This window comes from Mus musculus, chromosome 17 (genome assembly GCF_000001635.26).
Source record: "Mus musculus strain C57BL/6J chromosome 17, GRCm38.p6 C57BL/6J".
NCBI lineage: Eukaryota > Metazoa > Chordata > Mammalia > Rodentia > Muridae > Mus > Mus musculus.
In genome coordinates, this window is record NC_000083.6 from 45,702,886 (window position 1) to 45,728,308 (window position 25,423).

The 25,423-nt window shown below is 49.3% G+C and overlaps 1 long non-coding RNA gene across 3 annotated transcripts; it reads right to left on the minus strand.

The window, feature by feature from the left end:
• Window positions 1-242: 242 nt before the first annotated feature.
• On the minus strand, window positions 243-24,019 carry Gm35456. 3 transcript variants are annotated; one of them, XR_385596.4, is made up of 7 exons: window positions 23,459-24,004; window positions 22,434-22,751; window positions 21,093-22,024; window positions 9,341-9,462; window positions 8,368-8,504; window positions 2,389-2,422; window positions 243-488 (listed from the first exon to the last, which is right to left on the minus strand). It is a non-coding gene; the product is annotated as a predicted gene, 35456 (long non-coding RNA). The 3 variants fall into 3 exon arrangements; XR_876823.3 differs by lacking the exons at window positions 243-488; window positions 2,389-2,422; window positions 8,368-8,504; window positions 9,341-9,462 and having other exon boundaries at window positions 20,255-22,024; window positions 22,434-22,576; window positions 23,459-24,019; XR_876822.3 differs by lacking the exons at window positions 243-488; window positions 2,389-2,422; window positions 8,368-8,504; window positions 9,341-9,462 and having other exon boundaries at window positions 20,255-22,024; window positions 23,459-24,019.
• Between the last annotated feature and the right edge of the window lie 1,404 nt (window positions 24,020-25,423).

Genomic DNA, 25,423 nt, shown 5'->3' on the forward strand with positions numbered 1-25,423 from the left:
GAGGTTTTAGGGTTCTTTGTAGGGCCTCTTTTTCCGGGACAGGTCCCTGTAATTATAGATAGTCTTGTGGTTTCCCAATGATCCCAAACAACCTTTGCTGCACACCTCCCAGCCCATGGGCACCCTTTGTATTTAATCTTTTTCAGAGACTTTGTGTGTGAATATGTTCATTTTTGTCAGAGATACAAACTAATTTTAGCCCCCATTCTCTCCAAAGCGTCATATGTTTCTGGGTTTGAAATATTTATTTTTATTTTATGTTTCTTAGAGGCCAGAAGAGGTGTCTGATCTCCTAGAGCTGGAGTTACAAGTGCTGGAAGCCAGGGGTCCTTAGGGAGACCCCTTCCCTGACAAACCACCCAAGAGAAGCGACTTTAAAGCAGGGAAGACCTCCTCTGGTTTGTGGTTTCAGGCCACGGTCAGCTGTTCCATTGCTCTGAGGCCTATGATGAGGCACAGCATGGAGAAGGCTCCTCCCATCCCAGGGCCTGCAGAGCAGAGAGAGGAAAGTGTTAACCTCCCATTGTCACTTTCAACCACAAGCTGCCAGGGCCTAACTTCCTTACACTAGGCCCTCCCACACAGGGCCAACAGGGGACCGAGCTCTTCCACGCGAGCCTATAGGGACATTGAAGACCTCGGTCACGGAATTGCTGTTAGGCTGTGAGGATTTGGAGGTTTCCATTTCAAGGTTCTGTGCTCGGGATGGAGACGAGTTGGCAGAGTGCTTGCCCAGCGTGCATGGAGGCCTGGGCTTGATCCCCAGTGCTATTCCACACAAGTGTGGGTGCATGCCTCTAACCCCGGTGCTCAGGAGGCAGAGGTAAGAGGATCGATCACGAGTTTAAGGTCATCCTCGGCTAAGTTTGAAGTCACCCTGGGCTACATGAGACCCTACCTTTTTTTTTTTTTCTCCCTTAAAAGGGTTAGATTTAAAAATCTAATGCTCAGAGATGCAGAGGGAGTCTTTCTCCTAGGTCAAGGCTTCATTGTAGTCAGCTGACATAAGGCTTAAGGATGGTTTATTTCAGAGCCAGGCTGAAGTAAACTTACCAGCCTTCCCTATGACCATGGAGATGTGAGGGCTAAAGAACTTCCTGAGGGATTGGAGAGATGGCTCAGTAGTTAAGCATGTGGCATGCAAGCCTGAGGCCAGATACCCAGCACCCATGACATGCTGGGTGGGCATGGGAGCCTGCCTGTTACTCCAGCTTAGGAAGGTAGATACAGACTGGCCATATCATGTAGCTCTGGGTTTGATTGAGCACCCCTGCCTCCATGAATCAGGTGGAAGAGCTCATGACCTTCACATGTACATGTCCCCACAGACATGTGGCCAAACACATGCACAACACATGTAGGAAAAGTGTGTGTGTGTGAAAGAGAGAAAGAGAGAGAGAGAGAGAGAGAGAGAGAGAGAGAGAGAGAGAGAGAGAGAAAGTTCCCAAACATTATGTATGAAAATAGCAGCTTTGGAGCTGGAGAGATGGCTCAGCAGTTGATAGTACGGCCAACTTGCTCTTCCAGAGGTCCTGAGTTCAATTCCCAGCAACCACATGATGGCTCACAATCATCTGTAATGGGATCTGATGCCCTCTTCTGGTGTGTCTGAAGACAGCTACAGTGTACTCACATACATAAAATAAATAAATAAATAAATCAGGAAGGAAGGAGAGAGAGTGAAAGAGAGACAGAGACAGAAAGAAAAAAAAAAGAAAGAGAGAAAGAAAGAAAGAAAGAAAGAAGGAAGAAGGAAAAAGGAAAATGGCAGTTTTGGGACATATCAAGGTCTTCAGATCCTTAGCCTGGCTTGCTTTCTCCCTGAGTCAGGGGACCCCTAGGGCTCTTTCACCTCTGATGCTGAAGAATTTGCTGGAACATGCTTTGAGAGTTAGCCCAAGTGTCATATGCCTATAATCCCACAGTGTGAGAGGTAGAGGCAGGAAGGTCGGGAGTTTGAGGCAAAACCCCATTTCAAAATGAGACAACAGAAAACTCTCCCAAAACAAGACAAAAAACCCTGTGGATGGGACTAGCCTAAGAAGCTGGACTGGTTAAAAAGCAAGGCTGCTATGATGTGGGGGTTTGGTTTTCAAGAACGACTTGGGTACAAGTGAGGCAAAGCTGAGGACCGGACTGGACCAGACTGGGCAGGAGGCAAGGCATTGGGGATGCTGTGTGGACACTCCCTTTTGAGCCCTTTGTCCCCCACAGCCTAGGACAACCCGGGAGGGCCTCCCCTCCAGGACTGAGCACTTCCTTATCTGGATCCCCATGGCTTCTGAACAACACAGTTGCAGGCCTGCTTCCGTCCATCTGTCTGTCCCCCACAGGGCTTGTCTAAGGCCTTGTAATGATTAGCCTCCCTTGTCGACTTGTGAGACTCACCTGGGGCATGCATGGGAGGCTGGACATGCTTGGCCTGCAGAAGGAGATGGCTTGATTAGGTTCTCTGAGGTGAGAAGGCTGTCCCCTCTAGGTGAAACTGTTTCCTAGACTGTACAGAGAAGTGAGCTAAACAGAAATATTCATTATGCTGGAATGCTGGATTTTTTTTTTTTTTTTTTTTTTTTTTGAGACAGGGTTTCTCTGTGTAGTCCTGGCTGTCCTGGGACTCACTCTGTAGACCAGGCTGGCCTTGAACTCAGAAATTCACCTGCCTCTGCCTGCCTTTGCCTCCTGAGTGCTGTGATTAAAGGCATGAGTCATCAGGCCTGACTGAATTTACCTGTTTGTTTGTTTGTTTATTATGAGTAGCTGTCTTCAGACTCACAGGAAGAGGGCATCAGATCACATGACAGATGGTTGTGAGCCACCATGTGGTTGCTAGGAGTTGAACTTGGGACCTCTGGAAGAGCAGCCATGCTCTTAACCACTGAGCCATCTCTCCAGCCCGTATTTATTTATTTTTGTTGGTTGGCGGCTGGTTTGTTGAGACAGGGTCTTCTCTAGCCCAGACTGGCTCTAAAGTCTCTAATGCAGCCCAGGATGACCTTCAACATCTGATCCTCCTGCTTCTAATTCCCAAGGGCTGGGAATACAGTCTTGTGTCATCACTCCTGGCACTTCTACTTTTGAATTTAGTCATAAAAGGAGTCATAGTGCAAGGGTCTGGTATAAGGTTGGCATTCTGACATTTGCAGGTTTGGAACAAGCACCTGTGCTGGGCATGGCTGCTCATTTCCAGATAGATTCTTACCCCCACAGACTTTGCCCGTACTGGCTGCATGTCTCGGGCTTCCTACTTGTGAAGTGTCTTCCTGTGCCAAGTCTAGACTGATAACCCAGTTAAACTGGAGTCTGCATTTATGTGCAGAGGATCAATGTGTTTCTTGGAGAGAACCTTTGCTGATGTGACATTTGGCTTTAACTTTGATGTCTATTCCAGGACTAGGTATGAAAAAGGAGCGTCTAACTGAAAGCTACTTTCCCCTCTCCCTTTCTCTCCCTTGAGACAAGGTCTTACTATGTAGCCCCAGCTGGCCTGGAATTTACAGATCTGCCTGACTCTGCATCCTGAGTCCTGGGATGCCCTGGCATACCCTGCCCTGCCCACCTTACTTGTTTTAAAAAATAAAAAATAAAAAAGTATATATATACACACATACACACGTATGATATATATTATATATGTGATATATATGATATATATATATCCTTTGAAACAGTGTTTCGTGCATCCCATGCCAACAAACTTGTTATGTAACCAGTGATGATCTTGAACTTCTGATCTTCTGGGTCTACCTCCTAAGTGCTGGATCACAGGGGCAGAGAACTACACCCTACTATAACTGGTTATTTCTTCTCCAAATTTAAATACTGTTTCCTATCTGCCACTGCTTCCAATTGCACAGACGTTAGTTACTCTGATCTAGTGTTCACAATGTTGGGGTTGAAGGTTACAAGGTGGCCAGTGGAGTGCTTGCTTCTGGGTGAGTGGAGAGGGGAGCCATCACCTCAGTGTGGGTGAGGGTCTGCGCCTCCGTGGATGGGAAGGAGGAGGGGGACTCAGATGGACTGTGTTTACATGGAAGTTAATTACTTGGAAGTTAATCAGCAGTATCAGGCGCAGGCAGGGGGCAGACAGGAGACAGAAATAAAGAGGAATTACACGTAAAGGAAATGACATCATGCGGCCACAAATTGGACTCAGTGTTCTTCAGTTTGCAGATGTATGTATGTATGTATGTATGTATGTATGTATGTATGTATGTATGTATGTTTATATATTTTCACAGGTGACAGGGTCTCAATAAATAGCTCTGGCTGGCCTGGGACTCCCATTTGTAAGCTTGCAGAGTCCTGGGCCACCACGCTTGGCTGTAGGACGTGGCATGCAGACACGACTTCTCACCTCCTGGTTTTTCTTCTTCTCTCCACCCAGAAGGCTGTGGGATAAACAGGTATAGTGACAGGCTAAAGCTGGCTTTTGACTTTTTTTATCTTAAAAAAAAAAAAACCACTTGTTTTATTTTATGTGTGTGTGTGTGTGTGTGTGTGTGTGTGTGTGTGTGTGTGTGCCTGAGTATATTTGTATGTACACACGGGGTGAGGGTAAGCCAGAAGAGGTGTCAGTGAAGACTACCAGAGGACCAGGGCCAGTCAACTCCCAGAACAAAGTGGGAGTCCTTGTTTCATGTGAGAGGGGTCTCAGTCAAGGTCTGACTTGGCTCCACCTGCTGGATGGCATGGAGGGTCGCCTTTCTGGTCACCACCAGGACCCAGTTTTCTGCTCAGACTTGGTTTTCCTTGCCTGTCCCAGCAGTGGCTTCAGCCACCTTCCTGCCTGACAGGCTGGCTGGCAACTTATATTCTGTTTTTCGTTTCACAAGTGGCTTTCCCCTCTTTCCTTTTAAAATTGAGAGGAGCAGGGGGCAGGCAGTGGTGGTGCACAGCCTTAACCCTAGCACTCGGGAGGCAGGGGCAGGCAGATTTCTGAGTTCAAGACCAGCCTGGTCTACAGAGCAAGTTCCAGGACATCCAGGGCTACACAGAGAAACTCAATAAACAAAGAAGCTAATTAATTAATTAATTAATTAATCAAAAATAAAATTGAGACAGCGTTTCATGTATACTAGACTGGCCTCAAACTTGGCTGTGTAGTCCATAATAACATTTGATCAACTTGCCCTACCTGTCATTGCAGGTGTGCACCCCATGCCTGGCTTATGTGGTGCTGGGGATGGAACCCAGGGCGTCATACACGTTAGGCAAGCGCTCTGGGAATCATGTTCAGCCCCAAATTCTGCCCCTCTACAGAAGCCTCTACTCCTCCTTCTAGAACCCCACACACCTGTTTTTCCTCCATCCTAGGGCTTCCCCCGATCTTTTCATGCTGTGAGAGTTTCTATAAGTGCATCTGGCACTACCGGGTAGCCCTCTCATCATTGGATGCCTGACTGAGAAGAGAACACCCAAGCTGACCAGACCTCAGGAACTGCCGGGCAAGTGGCAGGCTGGGATTCCAAATCGGGACTATCTGACCTCATGACTTCTGCTCTTTCAGCTCCCCTGACCTGTGTTGAAACTATTTCTTGGTAAGGTGCCCTCCCCAGCAATTAAAAACTGAAACTGTTTTCCGGAAGCAGCCTTTGGATAACCACCAAGATATTTGGGTTGCTTCCGGTTACTTCTTGGATTATCTTCTCTTAGCCTGAATGGAAGGGAAGACTGTGCTTCTCGCTGGAGCGAGCCTGCCCGCCTGCCCGCCTGCCCGCCTGCCCGCCTGCCCGCCTGCCCGCCTCCCCGCCTCCCCGCCTGCCCGCCTGCCCGCCTTACCAGGTTTGCCTCTTGTCATCTCATGGTTGCATTCACTGTGGCCAAGGAAATGGACCCTTTGCTTTCATGGGGCCCTCTCAGGACCCAGCAAGAAATGGTTTCTCGCCGGGTGTGGTGGCGCACGCCTTTAATCCCAGTACTCGGGAGGCAGAGGCAGGTGGATTTCTGAGTTCGAGGCCAGCCTGGTCTACAAAGTGAGTTCCAGGAGAGCCAGGGCTACACAGAGAAACTCTGTCTCAAAAAAAAAAAAAAATAAATAAAATAAAAGAAATGGTTTCTCCATGTTTGTTGAATAAAGAATTAAGTGAAGAGGGTGAGCCATCTCCCACACCAGCGATGTTTTCTGTCTTCCAAGCCCTATTCCTTCTCTCTGTAAATCCTGGACCATGGAAGCCCACTAGGTGCTGGGTAAGTGGTTATGTTCAGTGGTCCCCACAGTAGTGAGGTGGAGTTTAGCCCTACATGAAGCCTCTCATTTGATCCTTCTTTCTCTTGCTCTATCCCTAGGGTTCCTGCCTTGAGTTTCCAGCATAAGCCCTTAAGAGCTCACAGGTGGCCCTATGGCCAGGAGTGTCCTTTCTTGTCTGGAGAGGTGACCGATCATCTTTTGGAGTTCTGCTCAGATTTCTCATCAATGAAGTTCCAGTCAACACTTACAAAATCCAGGCTGGGTATCTTAAATGGCCTCTCAGGACCTGCCCTGTCTCTTTCCATACCTCTCTGTATTGGGGAGGTGAAGCAGGAGCTTGGAGGACAAGAAGAGTGAAGGATGGGGGCTGGAGAGATGGCTCAGCGGTTAAGAGCACTGACTGCTCTTCCAGAGGTCCTGAGTTCAAATTCCAGCAACCACATGGTGGCTCACAACCATCTGTAATGAGATCTGATGCCCTCTTTTGGTGTGTCTGAAGACAGCTACAGTGTACTTATATATAATAAATAAATAAATCTAGAAGAAGAAGAAGAAGAAGAAGAAGAAGAAGAAGAAGAAGAAGAAGAAGAAGAAGAAGAAGAAGAAGAAGAAGAAGAAGAAGAGAAAAAAAAGAAGAGTGAAGGATGGAATGTCTGCCACTGGCTTCTTTTCTCCCTTTGGCTCTGCCAGAACACTGGTCATATCACAACTATTCTATAGACAAATGTCTACATTGCCCAGGGCCTGTGCCCCAGGGCCATGCAGTACCCATACTGGCCCACACGTTTGGCTCTGCTCTTGGCCCTATGCAAAATTCCTGGGAGGGGCTCTCCAGCCCCTTGAATATTCTATTCTGGGATGGTGTTAAGACACCATCACTAGCAGCTGTCAACCTGGAAGATGAAGAGACTAGTCAGAATTAGCCAAGTGATAGGGTTAAGTGGGGATACCCTGGGGATGCCCTCAGCCCCAGCCAAAGCCACAGATGTGACAGTGAGTGAGTGGACTGTATCGAGACCTGGATCCTGTTTGTGGTTCAAAGTAGCAATGGTAAGCTGGCAGAGGCAGCCCTTGGGCTGCTGGAGGGCTGCAGCTTTAACCCATTGCTGCCTGGCTTTTTGCTCATGGTTCCTTGTCCCAGCGTGCTTAAGACAGTTGTACTAGCAGCGCCTGCACGCACATGTACACACTCACATGCATGCCCACACACACATAAAGGAGGACTGACAGACAGGTTTGGTAGCACACACCTGTGAATTCCATAAAAGGCAAGAGGACCAGGAGTTCAAGGTCATTGTCAGTCACATAGGATGTCCAAGAACAGCCTGGACCACAGGAGATCTTATCCCAAAGGGGGGAAAAAGATGGGGGTAAGAATAGGTATTTAGCAATTTAAGGAAACTGAAACTGAGGAGTTATGCTAAGCATCCAAACACTGAAGGCTAGTGGAGAGCTGCGTCTCTATCAGGAGTCCGTTCAAAGGACATGTGACCTCGAGGGACAACGCAGGGCCAGAGCTGGGTAGGGCAGGCCTATAGGGGAAGTGTGGCCAGCTCAGTGAGTGACTGGCAAAGCCTCTGCCATCTCTTCTGTGGTCTGTGGAGAGCTCTGGACTGCCTGCCGTGTGACGCGGGCCATGGAGCTGGCTGCTGCTTGTGACCCTTCCACCGAGAAGCAGTCCCTCATTTGTGCTGTGGCCTCTAAATCAAGCACATCTGTGTGTCTGTCCATATTCCAGCCTTCAACCCATGGGGCAGCTTGTGTCTCCAAAATTGGGCAGGAACTCAAGAACGGCAGGAGGTGGGCTGTAGAGAGAGCCCAGGGGCGAAGAGCACTTGGCTGCCCTTGGAGAAGACCAGGTTTGAGTCTCAGCACCCACAGGGCGAGTCACAACCATCTGCAGCTCCCATTCCAGGGACTTATCATATAAATCTCATTTTAAAAATATTAAAAAGACCTAGGCGTGGTGGTAGCATGCCTTTGGCCCCAGCTGTCAGGAAACAGAGGCAGGCAGATTTTTGTGAGTTTGAAGCCAGCCTATTCTATAGAACAAGTTCAAATATAGTCAGGGAGAGCTACACAGAGACACCCTGTCTCAAAACAAACACACACAGACAGACAGACAGACAGACGGGGGTAGGAGTGGGTGAGGATCCACTCTAGGTCTTGCCTGGGATTACCATGGAGTCCCCATCCTGGGAGTGGAGATGGAGGAATGGGAGTAATGTCTGATATCGGTTTGAGAATGTTCAGAGAGATCTACTTGGCTCAGGGCCTGGGAGATCTGAGTGAAAGATTTCAGTCGCATCAGGAGTGCCTGCGAACGGGAAAGAGAGAGGCGCAGTGAGCTGAGAGCAAACATGAGTGACCGAGAAGGAGCTGGGTGAGCATCAGGGGGGACCAGTGGGGAAGGAGATCGGGGAAATGGAGTCCTGGAGGTGAGAGGTGAGACGCTAAGAGGAAGTGGGCAGGAGCTAGAGAGATGGGTTAAAGGTTAAGTGCATGGGCTGCTCTTCCAGAGGACCTGGGTTCAATTCCTACTACCCCCATGGCAGCTCACAACTGTCTGTACCTCCAGTTACAGGGGACCAGATACCCTCACACACACAGACACACGTGCAGGAAAAACACACGCAATAAAAACAAACAAATCATTAAAAAAAAAAAAAGAGGAAGTGGGCCACCTCATGGGACACAGTGGCTCCTGCAGAGGGACAGAGAAGGGACCACAGAGGTCACAGGTGAGAGTGCTGGAGTCAAGGCTTCCTGAGGTATTGTGGGAAGGAGGTGGGGTCAGGGATGCTTTCCACAGCGTTCTGAGAAGGGCTGAGTTGAGAAGGCAGACTCAAGGGCTTATCTGACTCAGACTGGGGGATGCTTTAAAATTACTGTTATCATAATTATTGTGTGCCATGGTGCACGAGTGGAGGCCAGAGGAGAACTTTCCAGATTCAGCTCCCCGCTCCCACTGGGTTCTATCGGGCTTGCATGGCATGTCCTTTAACTGCCACCTTGCCAGTTGGGGAGGGTGCTGTGATGGGGACCACAAACTGTCCTGTTACCGCTGATCGCTGATAGTGGTTCTTTGTCCCTTGAGACCCTGGTGTTGCCGAAGGCCGCAGCCCTACTCTTCTCGTTTGGTGAAGGACCTACCTGTGGTCCCCTGTAAGTGTGTACTCCATCCATATCCTTGTGTTTTCCCAGGCGTCCTCCCAAGGCAGGTTCTGTCCCCATCACTGGGTCTGCTCTGTGCTGTAGACATCAGAGTCAAAGCTCTGGAGGTGGGATAACATATATAAGATGCCAGGCTGAGACATGCATGGTAGGACTGGGCTGCTTAGCACTCTGTAGTGGAGGGAGAAGCTGGAGGGAGGGAGATGGTGGAGATTGGTGGAGGAAGACGCAGCAGAGATGGAAATGCAGGGGAACAGGAGAAGGTGTGTGTGTGGGGTGGGGGGCGGTGCTTGTCAGGGAGGTAGGCAAGTGTGCTAAATGTTTTAGTTAGGGTTTCTATCGCTGTGAGGAAACACCATGACCTCAACAACTCTTACAAAGGGCAACATTTAACTGGGGTGGCTTACAGTTTTAGAGGCTTAGTCTATTATCGTCCTAGCGGGAAGCATTGCAGCATGAAGGCAGACATGGAGCTGAGAGTTCTGCAGATCTTGATCTGCAGACAGCAGGAGACTGACTTGCACTTCAGTGGACATAGCTTGAGCACAGAAGACCTTAAAGCACCCCACGCCCACCCCAGTTACACACTTCATCCAACAAGGCCATACCCACTCCAATAAGGCCATACCTCCTTTAAAAGAAAAAAGATTTATTTATTTTATGTATATGAGTACACTGTAGCTGTACAAATGGTTGTGAGCCTTCATGTGGTTGTTGGGAATTGAATTTAGAACCTCTGCTTGCTCTAGTTGGCCCCGCTCACTCAGGCACAAAGATTTATTTATTATAAATAAGTACACTGTTGCTGTCTTCAGACACACCAGAAGAGGGCATCAGATCTTATTATGGATGGTTGTGAGCCATCATGTGGTTGCTGGGATTTGAACTCAGGACCTTCGGAAGAGCAGTCAATGCTCTTACCTGCTGAGCCATCTCACCAGCCCAAGGCCATACCTCCTGATAATGCCATTTTCTATGACCAATTATTCAAACACATGAGTCTATGGGGGCCTCATACTGGGTATGTCTATAATTCCAGAGCACAGGAGAATTGAAATACATTTGAAGCCAACCTGGACTACATTGTAAACTTAAGGCTAGCCTGGGCTGCATAACAAGACCCTATCTTAAAAACAAGAACCAAAACAAAAAGCAGGGGGCTGGAGAGATGGCTCAGTAGTCAAGAGCACTGGCTACTCCTCCAGAGGATACAAGTTTGATTCTCGGTGATACAGTGTCTCACAATGTCTGCCACTCCAGCTCTAGGGAATCCAATGCCCCCTTCTGGCCTCCCACGGGTACCAGGCATGCAAGTGGTACACAGACACACATGCATGTGAAACACCCATACATGTTTGGAGAAGAGGTAAGTATGTGGGCAGAGGAGGAGGAAGAGGAGGAGGAGGAGGAGGAGGAGGAGGAGGAGAAGGAGGAGGAGGAAGCTGTACAAGCCAAATGTGGCATGGGAGAGGCGAGGACCAGCTGCCACAAGGGAGGGAGAAGCAGAGGCAGGCTTCTGTGAATTTTCTATTCACCAAAGGAAGATTTTGTTCAGCTGGACTCTGTGACCTTGTGTTGCAGGGACAGAATAGAAAAGGAGGAAGCCAGGGGCATCTTGGGTATGTACTACAGGGTACCCTTAGAGTATTCAATGCCTGGGACAGAGTCATATCCCAGGCTGGCCTTGAACTCACTGTATGCAGGAGGATGCTCTTGAACAGTCCCCTGTCTCTACCTCTTTTGTGGTCTTCATACCATGTTTGGTTTTTGCAATGCTGGGTCTCTGACCCAGGGTTCTGTGTATTCTAATCAAGCACTGTACCAACTGAGCTACATCTCCAGCCAGGGTTTTCTGGGTCTTACACATACTCTGTCCATGGGTGTCACACATGGGTTTGCACTGAACTGCCTGCCTGATTCGAAAGAGCAGGCAGTATGTCCTTTGGTGTCTTTGGTATTTAGCACAAATGCCAGTGCTTGCGTCTCCTACTTGAGTGCAGGTATCTCATTTTTGTCCCCCTGTGGCTTCCCGCAGGGCTGGCAGGGTGGGCATGTAGCACTGACCAAACATTTGCCTGTCAGCCTGGAAATGCTCCATGAGTGTAGGTGTTCCTGCTTCTCTGGCCTCTCTGCTCCTTTATGTCTGCCTTTGGTGTTCACTCGCACACACACACACACACACACACACACACACACACACACACACACCAGCACACACAGTTACAGTGTAAACTCTGACCATCTACTTGTTCATACGTGCGGCACTCACACACACTGCTTCAGTCCAAACTGTTCCTGAAGGCCTTTCCAGGCCCAGGGTGGGCACTGCAGCCACACACTGTTGACCCAGGTCAGTAGTTTGCTTAGTGTTATTGTTCTTAAGTCTTTTTTTCCTTTTCTATTCTTTTTTCAAAAAAAATTATTTATTGTTGTTGCTTGTTTGTTTGTTTGTTTTCGAGACAGGGTTTCTCTGTGTAGCCCTGGCTGTCCTGAGACTCACTCTGTAGACCAGGCTGGCCTTGAACTCAGAGATCTATCTTCCTTTACCCCCACCCCCCACCCCCAGTGCTGGAATTAAAGGTGTAAGCCATCATCACCTGGACCCAAGTCTTCCTGTCTGGTCTGTCTGTCTGTCTGTCTCTCCATCAAGCCCACTTTTAATAGTGAGAATTAGGAATGAACTCCCTGGCCATCAGTAAGAGACTAGGTAAATCGGTCAGATCCTCTTGTCCCATGGACTGCTACGAGGTAGTTCTGAGAGAGGATGGTATAAGCGCAGACAGACATAAGTTCTAAGATGTTCAGCTGAGGGGAATGAACACATCACTTACACACTAGCTACACAGAATAAACACATCATTTATACATTAGCTGCATAGAATGAACACATTACTTACACACTAGCTACATAGAATGAACACATCACTTACACACTAGCTACATAGAATGAAGTAATTAAGTTCACGCAGCAGTGTCTTGGAGCTATAGAAAAGTTCGTCTGTCCATCCGTATGCACATAGAAAGCACAGCACAGTGGTTCCCAAGCTGCTAGCAGGAACTCCGTAGGGAGAGGAGGGCCTGCTCTTAGGGAAGATAGTGCTATCAATAGCATTGTCCTTGCCGGTCTTCGTGTGGTTCTAGAGATGAGACTCTGGGTCTTGCACAGGTTGCATGAGTGCTCTCCTGAGCCACAGACCTAGTCCTTTTTTTTTTTTTTTAAATTAAAATTTTTTGATGATTTATTTATTTTCTGCCTGCATGTATGGCTGTGTGAAGGTGCCAAGTCCCATGGAAGTAAAGCTACAAACAGTTGTGATTGCCACGTGGGTGCTGGGAATGGAACTCAGGACTTCTGGAAGAGCAGCCAGCACTCTTAACCACTGAGCCATCTCTCCAGCCCTTATTTATTTTATTTTAATTTTTAAAGACAGGGTCTCACTATGTAGCCCTGACTGGCTTGAAACTCACCATATAGACCAATCTGATCTCTAGCTCACAGAGATGTGCCTGCCTCTGCTCCCAAGGGCGGGAGTTCACCATGATGTTCTAGTAAATCTTGCAGGAGTTTTTGGTTTTTGAGGTAGGGTCTTGCTATGTGGCTCTGACTGTCCTAGAACTCATGTTGTAGACCAGGTTGGCCTCACAGAAATCTGCCTGCCTTTGCCTTCTGAGTGCTGGGATCAGAGGTGTGCTTAACCTCTTGTTTTATTTTTCTATTTCTCCATTTCTATCTCTCTCTTCTATCTATCTATCTGTCTATCTATCTATCTATCTATCTATCTATCTATCTATCTATCTATCAATCATATATCTATCTTGTTTTTTCAGACAGGGTTTCTATCCGTAGCTTTGGCTGTCTTAGGACTCACTCTGTAGACAAGTCTGGCCTTGAACTCACAGAAATCTGCCTGCCTCTGCCCAGTCCTAGTGCTGGGACTAAAGGTGTGAGTCACCCCCACCCCCACCCCTGGCAAGATCTATTTTTCATTTCTGATGTGTATGTGTGAGCACCTTCATGTGTGTGTGTGAGCACCTTCATGTGTGTCTGTGCACCCTGGTCATGCCTGGTGGCCCTGGAGGCCGGAAGAGGGCCTCAGGTTCTTTGGAACTGGAATGATAAGCAACTTAGAGTTTCCATGTGGTTGCTGGGAATTGAACTTGGGTCCTCTGCAAGAGCAGTAAGTGCTCTTAACTGCTGAGCCATCTTTCAGGCCTCTGAGTACTTTAATTTTTTAAGAAGGAGAATGTATCCTTGTATTATTTATGAACTTACAACCAACTTTTAAAAAGCAATGTTTACACGGGGAGTGGGGGTGTTGAGAGAGAGAGAGAGAGAGAGAGTACAGGATTCTGTAGGAAGTGGTGCGGTGGTCTCCGACAAGCCTGTATTCCAGTCCTGACCTTGACAATGGCCTGCCAGCAACCCTAGGCATGCCCTTTAACTCCCTGAGCCGATACCCACTCATCTGTGAAGTAATCGGCACAGACGATCTTCAAGGGCCATGGTGACCAGAACAAAGATCTAGGTGTTTAATCTACCATACCCATGGTTTCTCTTCCAGCTTTTACCTCCAAAGCATTTGGGCTTTCACTGGGCGACAGTTAGGTTAAGGGCTGTGAGACTGTGTCTGGTTCCAGCCCAGGGCATCTGCAGGAAGCTTAGCTGGGTAAGTTAGAGACAGACCCTGCCGGCAGAAACCAGGAGAGGATGCTACTTACTTCCATGGTATATGTACCGTGGGATTCAGAGAGTCTATCTAGTCTGTCCCCAGACAGAACTAGGAAGCACAGATCCTTGAAAAGCGAACTGTCTGAGGAAGAGCTGCGGGGAGATTCAGAAAGCTGAGGTAACGCTGTAGAAGAGGAAAGGGCTGACTGGACAGGGTTTTGCGGTTGGCTAAGCCTCCTCCCGAGACCTGTGGTGTTCACTGTTCCGCATCGCTTTGGTGAATACTCAACTGCTGGGTACCACTAAGTCTGACAGAGAGCAGGAGTCTGTTTTATACACGTAAGAGGGTCTTCACAGAGGCCGCAGCCAGTGGCTCTGCATCTCCCTAAGTTAAGCCAAGAGGAAAGAAAGAGTGCCAGCGAGGGCCACCCGGGGAGGACAGGGGACCCTTCAAGAATCAGGTAAGTAGAAAAATAGCTGGCCATCTTCTGCAGTTAACGTTAATGAATGTCCTGCAACCCAGGAGTTCTTTGTCTTATTCAAACTGAAAAATGGGGAAGTGTGTGCGTGTGTGCATGTGTGCGTGCATGTGTGTGTGTGAGGATGCTCAGAGTTAGGCTGTTAGTTGGTGCTGGAGGATGCCTGGGTGTCTGTTAGAGATCAGGTATAAATGTGAGGTGCCCACCAGGGACTAAAAATACTCTTAGCAATATGAATAAACCTTAAAAACAAGAGAGGGGGGCTGGAGAGATGGCTCAGCAGGTAAGAGCACTGACTGCTCTTCAGAAGGTCCTAAGTTCAAATCCCAGCAACCACATGGTGGCTCACAACCATCCGTAATGAGATTGGATGCACTTTTCTGGAGTGTCTGAAGACAGCTACAATGTACTTACATATAATAAATAAATAAATCTTAAAAAACAAAAAACAAAACAAAACAAAACAAAAAAACAAGAGGGGGGGGGAGTAAGAACCATGAATGTCCTGTCTTAGTTTCTTTTCCTGTTGATGTGATAAAAGCAATTTAATAAAGAAAAGAGTTTATTTTAGCTCTTCCTTCAAGGTGCGCATAGTAAAGAAGCCGATCGCAGTGAACGGGAGTCGTAATCCTTTGCCTAGGGGGTGAGTCCGCCCACAGCTGAGATTGGTTGGTCTGCTACAGCTAACTTAATTAGCGGCCCATCTCCCAGGTGGTTCTAGATTTTGTCCAGTGGAGAACATGCATGGAACAGGTGTAGTAAAACATGGTTTTAGTCCCCAGCAGCACCCAGGAGGCTGAGGCACAGGCCAAGGCAGGTCAGTCTCTGTGAGTTTATGTCCAGCCTGGTTGGCATAGTGAATTCCAGGCTAGTCAGGTTACATAGTGAAACTCTGTCTTTACAAACAAAGAAAGTACTAAAAAATAGAAAATTAAAAATGCACACACTTGTCTTACAGGAACATATATGTGGTTGTTGTGGATTGGGGTGAGGAATTGAGATAAAATAAGGATGAACAAACTGGTGTAGCAGCTTCAGCAGCCTCCCAGGTGGGAGCGCAGGGCGAGCCGGTAGCCAAATGTCTGTGCACGTTGCGCCCTCTATTGGATATGAGGGCTACCAGCAAGCGGGTCCTGGAACTGGAGTAAGACGTTGGTACCCTGAATTCCCCTAGTGTGTGTGTACCATCACTCCCGTCCTGTTTTCCCAGTAGAGATGCAAAGTGAGGGCCAGAGAGCCAGAACCGGCTGAGGGGGGCGGCTGGGAACAGAGCAGTCTGAGGTAATCTGGCCATCAGAGCTGTGGCTGCTTCTTGTGCAGAGTCTGGAAGGGTTCCACAGCCCACAGCCTGATCCCAGCCTGTTCCAACTGAAGCCTACTTTGGCATCTGGCAAGAGCTCACTTGCCTAGTCCTCTACCACATAAACCCAACACAGTGGAGCATGCCTGTGGTCCCAGAAATTAAGAGGTAGAGACAGGAGATCCTGAGGTTCAAAGTCATCCTTGGCTGGTGAGGGTTATGGTTAGGGTTATGGTTAGGGTTATGGTTAAGGTTAGGGTTAGGGTTACGGTGGACAAAGTGTGGTCTAATGGATTCATCTCATCACACAAAACGGCATGCTGGGTCCTGGGTACCTTAGTGACTTAGGGGAGGGCCCAGACTATTGTGGGTGATGCCACCCCTGGGCAGGTGGTCCTGGGTTCTATCAGAAAGCAGGCTGAGCAAGCCACGAGGAGCAAGCCAGTAAGCAGCATCCCTCCATGGCCTCTGCATCAGCTCCTGCCTCCTGGATCCTGCCCTGCTTGAGTTCCTATCCTGACTTCCCTCAGTGATGGACTATGGTGTGGAAATACGGGCCAAATAAACCTTCTCACCTTGCTTTTGGCCCTGGTGTCCCATCCCAGCCATAGCGATCTTAGCAGGAATCCTAAGTAAGACATTTCTTTCCCCAAAATCTGTCCCCTCACTCCTGCACCTGAGTCTTCTTTCAAAAAAAAATTACACTCTGTGTGTGTGTGTGTGTGTGAGAGAGAGATAGCCCTGATTTATTTATCTATTTATCTATTTATTCGATCAAGCCCATCCTGCCTCGCCTCCCAGTCCCACCTTTATAAGTCCCTTCCCTTTAACCCTTCCCCCTTTTCAGCACAGACTACCTTAACCTGTTTAGGATCTTCCTTGGTTCCCTGCTGCTCCTAGAGGTAATTTAGATGCTAGGGCCTCTGGTTAGAGTTCCTTAAACCCGTGTCTTCCAGACATCTACTGTCAGCAGCTCTGTCAACCTCCCAGCTCCCACCAGACCATACATGTTCCCCACAGTCTTTGCTCACAAGGGATGGTTCTGCTGATTTCCCACGCTTTTTCCCACCCTGGTCAGGCCCCCTCGCTCTTCAGGCCTGGTTCTTGCTGGTGCCTATACAAATGAGACTTCCCTGAAAAGTAGCAGTTCCCCACCCCCCCAGCTCCTGTCACTGCACTGGTTGTTAGGGGCTGAGGTTTCGATGCCATCAGTGGAGGACTTATTTAGCATGCACGTAGCTCCGGGTTCCGTCGTCTGCACCGCATAAACCAGATGTGGGTGCACACCTGGAATCCCAGCACCCCAGGAGATGGAGGCAGAAAGATGACAAGTTGAGGGCCATCCTCTGCTATCTAGCAGGTTTGGGGCCAGCCTGAGATATATGAAGATGCTAGGCCCGGGAATAACTAATGGGGTCAGGGAGATGGTTCATTGGGTGTCTTAGCTTTGTTGCTGTGAAGAGACACCATGACCAAGGCAATGCTTATAAAGGTTGGCTTTTTAATGGGGCTGGCTTGCAGTTTCAGAGGTTCAGTCCATTATCGTCATGGGGAGAAGCATGGCAGCATCCAGGCAGACAAGGTGCTGCAGGAGCTGGCGTTCTCTAGCTTGGTCAGAAGGCAGCCAGGAGGAGACTGTCTCAAACTAGGTGGGGCTTGAGCACTAGGAGACCTTAAGGCTCACCCACACAGCTCCTCCAGTAAGGCCACACCCACTCCAAGGCCACACCTCCTAATATTTCAACTCCTTTGGGCCAAGCGTTCCAACAAGAGTCTATGGCGGCCAAACCCATTCAAACCACCACAGTGGTTGAAGGTGCCAAGGCTGACGACTTGAGTTCCATCCTCTACCATCCACATGGTAGAAGGTGAGAACTGATTCCCAGAAGATCCCCCGCACCTCTCTATGCGTGCTATGGCACGCATTCCCCAATACCTATACACAAGTAAAGAAAAGCAGTTGTCACAAGTATCCCTGGTTTATTTCATGTTGGTGCAGCCAGCCCAGCTCTTGATCTGCATGTGGAGTGACAAGAACCTGTCCTATGGTCTTTGTCCATAGACCTGGAAGGCTCTTTCTTGGCTTGATCACTTGGGTGACTTGATAGCTGTATGTATAGTATCATAAATGATTTGCTGAGCCTTGTTTTTCCCTCCCGCTAACTGGGACAAAGCCCACACTGCATGCCTGAATCCTCCCCGTGGCCTGCAGGGCCAGTCCAGTCTCTCCCTGTTCCTCCTGCCCTATGCTCCAGCCACATGGCTTCCTGACGTCTCCCGGCTTCTTGGCTTCTATGCTGCTCCTTTCTGAGATCTGAGATCCTCCAGCTCTTTTTTTCAGGGTCACTTCTGAGAGGTCCTCTTGCCCACTCTAAATCTGACTGGCTCTGCTTGCTCCCTTGTTCTGTTTAATATCCTCATGGCCAACTGGTCTACCTCTCAGTTGCTGCTCATAAAGCAGGGAGGGGTTCTTGTGAAGTGAATGGACCCCATGTCAGGGCTGACCTTTCTCTCTTGCCTGGGTTGGCCTGTTTCTATAAGCTCCATCACACAGGGGCTGCTTGTCTCCTCGTTCCTGTTTACCTTCTTGGCACTAGGCCCTGGGCCTGGCCCACGGTGGCTCTGAAGCTCCTGTCCCATGTGTACGTGTGTGAACCCACATGAACCCACATGCATGGGGGAGCCCAAGGTTGATGTTGAGAATCGGCCTCCGTCAATCCTTATTCTTTGAGGCAGGCTTTCTCAATCAAATCCAGAGCTCTCTGATATGGCTGACCTTGCTAGACAGCTCTGGGGATCAAGTCCCTTCTTCTGTCTCCCAGGATTGGAATGACACACAGGCTGCCAAGCTCATCTGTCCTTTACGTGAGTTTTCAGGAGATTCGAACTCTGGTCCTCATCTTTATGTGACAAACTTTATCTACTGAGTCACCCGTCTCCAGCCTCACGAAGACAGGATTTTCAGGGGATCCTGACACCTCATTGATGCTCTCAACATCTCCCAATCTAGAATGATCTTGCTAAACCCTAGAGCCTGGAAAGGGCCAGGAGGACACAGTGAAGTCCATAGTCTCTCTCTCTCTTTTTTTTTCAAGACAGGGTTTCTCTGTATAGCCCTGGCTGTCCTGGAACTCACTCTGTAGACCAGGCTGGCCTCGAACTCAGAAATCCACCTGCCTCTGCCTCCCAAGTGCAGGAATTAAAGGCGTGCGTCACCACCGCCCAGCTCCATAGTCTCTCATAAGAGCTCTGTCTTAGTTTGGGTTTTACTGCTGTGAACAGACACCATGACCGAGGCAACTCTTAGGAAAACAACATTTAATTGGGGGTCAGGGATTTATCCCGTGACTTTCTTGCCAGTTAATTTCTTCACTTCTCAGACACAGCAAGGTGTCTCTTAGCAACTTCAGCCAACTGGGAAGAAAACTGAGGCCCAGAAATGCACAGTGATTTGCCGGAGGCCACACAGCAATGGTGGAAATGTCTGGCAGCCAAGGCCAGCGCTTTTGTTTCTCCAGAAGGCCAGGGCATAAAAATAAGAATATGTAAAAACAGCCTGAGCTCCGTCTCCTTGGCAGCGTGGCATTGGCAGACTTTTTGCTCAATTCTGCTTCCCTCAAATGGTTAAGAATGCTGGCTGCTTTGCAGACAGGAGCCTAGCATGGATGTCCTCTGAGAGGCTGCACCCAGAAGCTGACTCAGACAGATGCAGATGTTCACAGCCTAACAGTGGATGGAGCTTGGGAACTCTTATGGAAGAACAGGAGGGATTGAGGGCCCGGAAGGGGATAGGAACTCCACAGGAAGACCAGCGGAGCCAACTAACCTGGACCCTTGGGAGCTCCCAGAATCGGAACCAAAGAACAACCACGGGCTGAACCTAGGCCTCCCCATGCAGATGTGCAGCTTGGTCTTCATGTGGGTCCTGAACAGCTGGATCCCCTAAACATCCCTAAAGCTGCTGCCTGTACTGTGGAATATGTTCTTCTAGCTGGGCTGCCTTGTCTGGCATCAGTGGGAGAGGATGGGTAGGGCATATGGGGAGGGCAGGGGGGCATCCATCCTCTCAGAGGGGAATGAGGGGGGGATGGGAAAAGGATTGGGGGAGGGAGTGACTGGGAGGAGGGACAATGATTGGGATGTAAATTGAATTAAAAAAAAAAAAAAGTACTGGTTGCTTTCCGCAGAGGACCCAAAGTGGCAGTTTACAGCATTGTCTTCCAGCCTCCACCGTCTCTAGGCATACCTGAGGTGTACATACATACATGTAGGCAAAGCACTCACACATACACACAAATACATTTTTCCCCCTCTGAGACAGGGTTTCTCTGTATAGCCCTGGCTGTCCTGGAACTCACTTTGTAGACCAGGCTGGCCTCGAACTCAGAGATCTGCCTACCTAATGCTGGGATTAAAGGCGTGCGCCACCACCTCCCAGCTCACAAATATATTGCAAAAAAAACCCAAACCAAACCAACCCAAAACCTTGTAAAATCTACACAAAACATGCTGTTTAACTATTTTCAAAACGTAGAGTTGAGTGGCAGTTCACACATGTGTGCTGGTGTGTGGAGTCGTTGCCACACCGCTCCAAGCCTCACTTCTGTCTAAGTCAGCTTCTATCTCTCCCCAGTGCTCCACTGTCTCTGGAGATTTCCTCTAATGGCCACTTCATGTACCAGGGAACCAGAAGGGAGGTGCTTTCTGTGCCCTTTTTTGCTCGTTTGTTTCTCCTCCTCCTCCTCCCTTTTCCCCCTTCCCCTAAACTCAGAGAGATCTCCCTGCCTTTGCCTCCCAAGTGCTGGGATTAAAGGTGTGTGCCACCACACCTGGCTCCACTCCCTTAAATTGGGTTTTCATTACAGCCATCCTAGCCCTTGTGAATGGCATCTCACTCTATGCATGTGCATTTAGAGCTGTTTTATTTTTAGTTCTATATCTGTGTATGGATAAATGCACATACGTGCAGGTGCCCTGGGAGGCCAGAAGAGGGTACCAGAACCTCTGGGAGTTGTGAACCACCTGATATGGGCACGGGAATCAAACTTGGGTCCTTTGCAAGAGGTAGGACATGCTTTTAGCCACTGAGCCATTTTTATCACCCCTTACGGAGGCTTTATTTTATTTTGTTTGTTTGTTTTATTTTGAGACAGGGTTTAACCATGTACCCCTGGCTGGCCTGAAACTGACTATAGAGACCAGGCAGGCTTTGCACTCAAAGATCCACCAGGCTTTGTCTCTCAAGTACTGGAATAAAAGCATGTTCATACCCAGCCCACTCACCGCGGTTTTAATTTACATCTTCGGAGGACTAATCCAACATCGTCTTTGCCCTTAAGCAAAGCAGGTCCCCACTCACGCCCCTGTCTCCTCCTCTACACCGAGCCGTGGGAGAGTTAGATGAGTGGATTTTGGGAAGATTTAGCTTCACGGTAGACACACAGCAGGGCTCCTAAGACAAACTCAGTCGCTCTAGCGCTTGTGAAATCCTGGCGGAGACTGGCTGCTTCGTGGGTCTCCTGGCTCTGACCGGCATTCTTCAGTGTAAGTTACAGGAGCTCCCCCTTACTTAGCGTCCCCATCCTCTTTCCTGAGCACGCGGGAAGTCACACCGAGCTTCTGCATTCAGAGGTAGAGCTAACATTCTGGAGGGCAGCGATCTCCGCACGCCTCTTTGTGTTTCTATCCATTCTTGGTAGTCCTTTGCCTTCCCAGCGGAATGCCCTTCAGACTACTCAGCTACTGCCGCATAGTGGACAGTCTTGGAAGTGCATCTCTCCCAGGCTGGGCTGCAGGTCTCCTAGGTTCCTTCTCCTTTGCTTGGAGTGGGGACAAACAAGGGACACAATTTCCATCCCAAGGTCGCCACGAACCAGTCAGAACCATCCTCTACAACTCCCTTTCTTCCTGCTCTGCTGCCCCACAGCCCCTCCAGTTTTCCCAAGAGCACCCCCGAAAATCACGAAGCCAAGCTTGCTCAGTTCAGGATCTTGCTACAGGGGCTCTGGCATAAGACTGTAGAGCACCCACTGTGTGTAACACCTTGTGCAAAATGCTGAGACAGACAGAAGAAAACCATCTGTGATTCCTCCTGCATCCGCGCTCAGTGCTGGCTTGGGCTAATCCAAAGTAGCAGAAATACCAGTCGGCTGCGTTGCTGTCACTATGCGCAAGCGCAAGGTTGAACACTTGCGATACGAGACTTTCTTTGAACTCTGTAACAGAAAACAAAGGCCCAGCAAGGTCAATATTTTGGTGAGGTCGCACGGCCTGGAAGTGGAGGCACCCACTGTGAGCAGTGCTCCTTTATAGTGTCTCCTCTTAGTAGGGAACCACACGCAGACCCACCAACTGATGCATGCAGAGAGAGGGTCGCTCTCCAGGCCGCTACGGACTAGTAGAAGGGACTTTTGCAACTGGTCTTGGCAAACATCCATGGGGCTAGAGAGATGGCTCAGTAGTTAAGAACACTAGATGCTCTCTCTTCCAAAGGACCTGAGTTTGCTTCCCGGCATTCCGTGGTAAGCTGCTCACAACTGCCGGTAACTTCAGCTGTAGGGGACCTAACAACCATCTCTGGTCTCCTGGCACCCTGTCCCCAAGAGAGAGGGGAGGACCGATTACCTGGGTGTCAGTAGGGCAGGCCCCTTTGAAGACTGTCTCGAAGTTGTCCCAGTAAGCCAGCCTCAGGGAGCTGCCACAGCTGAGGTACCACCATTAGCTGGACCCTTGTGGGAGAGCCCTTCCATGACATCATCAGTCAGACTCTAGGCATCAAAACTATCAAGTCAGGCTGTTGAACAGGATTAGAGCACTGAGTGCCGAAACTTCTAGGCATCTCTGCTCTTCCCAAGCAGAGTGACTTTGTGGAAGCTGTGTATCTTCTCTGCTTTGAGGAGATCATCTGCTGAATTCGGAGCATGGCTGTCTCCGGCCTCTGGACTTGAGAGCGAAGTGAGATTCTTTCAGAGCAGGTAGAACACAGCCTTGTGTGTCACAGACGCCAACACTATTATTTTTATTGTTATTACAGAAGGCCAGGCCAGGCAAGTCTAAGACTCCCAACTTACTCAGGGGCATTGATCTCTTTCTGATGTTTCCTGACCCCCTCTGTGTTCCTGGGATCAAGATTAGTGGGGGTTGAGTGACAGGCCACTCAATGGTTAAAGTCCAGGTCAGTTTAGACTTGAGTTCAAGCCCCAGGACCCCTCCCAACTGCCTTCTATAAACACCCCCATTCCCATATACAGACAAAACAAATACAAATGTAATCAAGTTAAAAGGAGAAAAAAAAGATAAAGGTTCCTGCCACCCTGTGTCCCTGCCCTCCCCTTCTGGCCACATCTGTCCCACACAGGGCCTCTTGTGTCTCCCGACTCCTGCCCTGGGCAGCAGCAGGACCTAGAAGAGCTGAGGGGGAGGGGGTGTCTCAGGGATACCACTCTGGACAGTAAAGAATGACTCTGGTCCCCAGCCTTGGGCTTTGGGGAGGGGGCGGCTAGCTGTTGATTTGGTGCCCTGCACCTGTGCAGAACCCAGCTCCCATGTCTTGTGCCTGCTCGCCCGCCCTGGCAGGCCCCACGCCTGGTCCAGGGGACTTTTATGGGCTCTTAGTAAACAAATAGTGCTTTATTTGTTTCTCAGCTCACCTGGTGCATGGAGTCCCGGTTAGCCTGTGGAGGCAGAGGCCACAACTGTGAGGAGCCCGGAGCTGGTGGGGGAGGCTGGGGCAGTGGCCTTCTCTGAAGGATCGTGGCTGGGGGCATTTCCTGTTTCAGGCAGGTGCTGGTGTTTGAGAAGCCAGGGCCACGTGCAGGGTGAGGCCCAGAACAAGGGCCACACCTACTGGAGGCCCTTTCCAGCCCAGAGCCTCATGCTGCAGTGACAGGGCACTTCTGTTCCTGGCTTCCAAGGGCCCTTTTGAAAAGCAGCAGGTGCTTTCACCATAGCAGTTCTGAGGTTGACCTGGTCTCCCCTTCCCTAGCCCCCAGCCCTAGAGTATTGGGAAGTGTACCTGAGACACCTTACTACTCCACAGCTATTTCAGAGTTTTCTCTGCAGTGAGGACCCCTCTGAAAGGGAGAAACAGATCAGCTGCTAACTCCAGGAGCTTGTGACGAGGGATGGCCTTGCTTTCTTTTGTTCCAGCCTTTGCTCTTGGTTAGAGGTTCTTTCCAGTCATAAACGGGGCTCTGAACTGAATAGCTCCACTCTGCCCAAGATAGTCCCTTCTTCCCTGAGCTCTGGAGGGGCAGAGGGAGATGTGACCTCTGTGGGCAGCTTACGTTATGCCCCTTGTGACTGTAGATCTTGGTTCTGCCTGAACCTGTGCTGAGGGCCAGGGGGGCTGTTACTCCTTGTGGGTCTGAGGTGCAGGGTTAAGTTGACTCAGATGGTGGCGCCTGCTACCTTCCTGGTTTTGTTTATTCTGTATACACACACACACACACACACACACACACACACACACTCTCACACATACATTCAGATTCACAAATACACACACACACATACACACTCACACATACACTCAGACTCACAAATACACAGACACACACACATACACACATACACACATATTCATATACACACTAACATACACTCAGACTCACACACATATTCACGCATACACTCTCATACACATAGTCATATACTAACACTTACACATACATACAGACTCAAGCACACACACACATACACTCAGACTCACAAATACGCACATACACACACACACACACACACACACACACACACACACACACACACTCAGGGAGGGGGGCAGTACATTCCTGGATGAGGCGTCTTTTCTCAACCACTCTCCACCTTATTTTTTTTTAAATATTTATTTATCTTTATTTTCTGTGTATGGGTGTTTTGCCTTTTTGTATATCTGTGCACTGTGTTTGTGCAGTGCCTGTAGATGCCAGAGGAGGGTGTCATATCCTCTGGGGCTGCAGTTACAGATAGACATGAGCTGTCTTGTGGGTGCTGGGAATTGAACTCAGGACCTCTGCAAGAGCAGCTGGTGCTCTCAACCACTGAGCCATCTCTCCAGCCCCGCCCACCCCTTATCTTTTTGTTTTGTGTTCCTTTTTTGACACAGAGTCTCTTACTAAACCTGGAACTTGCTAGACTGGCCTCTACCCCATATGAATACACTGTGTAGTCCAGGCTAGGCCAGAATTTGCTATGTAGCCCAGGCTGGCCTCAGACACTTGACAGACAATTCTCCTGCCTTAGTTAAGTGTTTATTAGCTTTGGAGTTTTGTCTCCATCATTCTCCTGTCTGTCCCTCTTCTCTCTGGGATAGGATCTCTGTCCTCTTGCTGCTTTGCAGAGCCTCCTTAGCGGTCTAGTCCAGACATTACCCGAGATCCTTTTGACCCTGGGAGCATCTGCTGTCATTCTGTCCTTGGGGCACTTTGAAATCTGACTCTCCTGCAGGATCCTCAGGAGTGGATGGCGCAGACAGGCTCTTCTCACTGTCTCTGCCCTTTTGCTAAATGCCAGGTGTCAGAGACAAGGTACAGCCTGCACCAGGAACTTGCTCTTGACATGAACCCAGGCCCAGGGGAGGGACAGGCCGGGATGACATGACAGTGCTCAGTGCCCTG